Raw genomic sequence first — 3,138 nt, 5'->3', positions numbered from 1 at the left:
TGTTGTTTGGTGGGCCCAGGCTGGATTTGAACCCGCCACCTTAGGTGTATGTGGCTGGCGCCTTAGCCCTTGAGCCACAGGCGCCAAGCCTGAAAGGACATTTCTTATAATCACCTTTCTATAGAAGCCAAGAGCATAAGATTAAATCTTAATTTACCAAAGGCCTTTAGCAGGAAACTATTTCAGTATCAAGAAGGTATCTTGCTTTCTGACATTACTTATTACAAGAGTGACAAGAAATAGTCACAAAGACAAATCTTAAGTGCACTTAAATGGAGGCGACAACAAACAAATACGAATGGTTTGCTGATACTAGCAATCCGGGGGATTGAAACCTAGGAAATGGAAAGGCCAAAAAGATCTTTAAATATTTCCATGTATCATTTAAATTTTACTCAAAGGAGTTGGGAATAGAGAAATAAAAATTACCAGGCACCTATGATAAGTCTATTTTTATGACTTTTGGTCTGAATGCCTTTTTCAAAAACATTAAGGACATCAAGCCCCTTATTGCAGATGATGTGTCATCTCTTCTTTGTCTATGAGATTGTTGAGAACAGTTCAGTGTCTGAGACTACTCATTTGGTAGGTTATTTGGATCCCTGGGTCTCAGGAAATTGTTAATTCCTGCCAACTTGTCTCACTAAGTACTACTTTTGAGAGAGATGCATCTGACTCATCAACAAATCAAGAAAGTTAGGCCATCCTCTTCATTGTTATCTTGGCATAATACTTTACAATTATTCCAATATTATTTTCAGCGACTTGGGTAAGTCTTGCCTCTTTTTCCCTGCTTAACTTTCTCTGTATAATGAAAAACATCCTTTAAAAAACTTTCAAGAATCTTTTCTTAATTCCTTTCTACAAATATGTCTCAAAGCATCAGCTCCATGGTGATAAAAAAAACTTAGAAATAACTATCTGCCTAGAAATTTCTTCTAGGTATTTTGTGACTGCTTATTCAGCAGAATTAATCTGCTTGCCAAAAAGAAGCCAAGGACATTTGGGTCAAGGGTGCAGTAACATCACAGAAGTGCCTCCATATAGGCAGATAGGAGTCTTCATTCTGACCTGATGAAATTGTTGAGTTACAACTGACTGTTTAGAGAGACTAGTGAGCCAGAGAGATTCAAGATTCCAAGAGAAATGATGATTAATAGTGCAAAGCCCCAAGAAAACAGGGGCAAAGAATGTGATCCATAGCATAAGTGGAAAACTTTGCCTTAATGGGTGAAAGGAAGGGTGTTATTTTGGAGGGAGGAAGTTGGGGAAGTTCCTTTTAAGGACTTTTGTTTTCTCTGAAGTTGGAGGTGAGTTCATTCTTGGAGGAGAGGTGGGTGGGTCAGAGGTTTTTGGAAGTTTGAAATGGCTGCTATGGATAATGGGAGACACTAGCTTAGCCTGCCAGTCCTGAGGGCCCCCTTGAAGGTAGAAAGGCAGAGAAGCCAGGAAAATGATGGGCCAGGAGCTGCACGCTAGAGAAGGCAGAAATGAAGACAGAAGGAACGTGGTCCAAAATGGGAAAGGAGAAGGAGTCACAGAAGCTGCGCATGAGGGGCAACTGAGGAAGGGGCAGGGTAGGAGAAAATTTTGGTCATCATTTAAAGTTCAATAAATAGCATCAGCTTGAAACAAAATTAAATATAGTGCAATTTTGTAATGCTGCCTTTGAATATTGTTTTTATTTATAGCTTCTGGTTCTCAAACTTTTTTATTTTGAATTTATTTTGTTGTTGTTGTTAAAAGGAAGTATGACTGGCTCGGTGCCAGTGCTCAATGAGTAGGGCGCCAGCCACATACCCCAAAGCTGACAGGTTTCAGCCCAGCTCCAACAGGCTGAACAACGATGACAACTACAACCAAAAAATAGCCGGGTGTTGTGGCAGGTGCCTGTAGTCCCAGCTACTTGGGAGGCTGAGGCAAAAGAATCACTTAAGCTCAAGAGTTGGAGGTTGCTGTGAGCTGTGACACCATCGCACTCTACCCAGGATGACACAGTGAGACTCTGTCTAAAAAAAAAATATGGCTTTTATTTTTTATTGTAAATTGACAAATTATAATTGTATATGTTTATAGAGTACGAAGTGATTCAATTCCAGGGTGATTAAATCAAGCTAATTAATGTATCCATTGCTTCAAATATTTGTTTGTGGTGAGAACACTTGAAATTTACTTTCCTGGTGATTTTGAAATATGTGGCACATTATTAATTCAAATCATCTTTTTTTTTTTAAGAGACAGAGTCTCACTTTGTCACCCTTGGTACAGTGCTGTGGAGTCACAGCTCACAGTAACCTTCAGCTCCTGGGCTTAGGCGATTCTCTTGCCTCAGCCTCCCAAGTAGCTGGGACTACAGGCACTGGCCATAATGCCTGGCTATTTTTTTGTTGTTGCAGTTTGGCCGGGGCCAGGTTTGAGCCCGCCACCCTCGGTATATGGGGCTGGCGCCCAACTCACTGACCCATAGCCGCCACCTGAAATCATCTTTTTTATTATAAAAATGAAATTTTATGCAGACCTACTGGTTGGATCCAGTGTAGGTGACATGGAGCCCCATATACACTCTTCCTGCTTTATACCCCACTCCCAGCATCCCATGGGGGCCTTCCATTGTACCCAAGGACTCCTGAGAACACAGTTTAAATATCACTGCTATCCACATTTTTTGAGATCAAAAATAATTTGGTTTAAATTATTTTTTTTCCTTTTTTATTAGAGACAGGATCTCACTATGTTATGCAGGCTAGTCTTGAACAGCAACCCTTCTGCCTCAGCCCCCCAAAGTGCTGAGATTATAGGCATGAGTCACTGTGCCCAGCCTGAAAGACGTTTATATAAAATGAACTCAAATGTGTGACCATGTTTTTGTTGGTTTGTTTTTTTGAAACAGAGTCTCACTCTGTTTTGCTGGGTATGGTACAGTGGCATCATAGCTCGCAGTGACATCATAGCTCATAGCGGCATCACAGCTCACAGCAACCTCAAACTCTTGGGCTCAAGTGATCCTCTTGCCTCAGCCTCCCAAGTGGCTGGGACTACAGGAACTTGCCACAACACCCAGCTAGTTTTTCTATTTTTAGTAGAGACAGGGTCTTACTCTTGCTCAGTCTGATTTTCTTTCTTTTTTTTTTTTTTTTT

This window comes from Otolemur garnettii, unplaced genomic scaffold (assembly GCF_000181295.1).
Source record: "Otolemur garnettii isolate 467f Iridium unplaced genomic scaffold, OtoGar3 scaffold00024, whole genome shotgun sequence".
Taxonomy (NCBI): domain Eukaryota; kingdom Metazoa; phylum Chordata; class Mammalia; order Primates; family Galagidae; genus Otolemur; species Otolemur garnettii.
The sequence above is the reverse complement of the archived record's forward strand: the minus strand, read 5'-3'. Positions refer to the sequence as shown.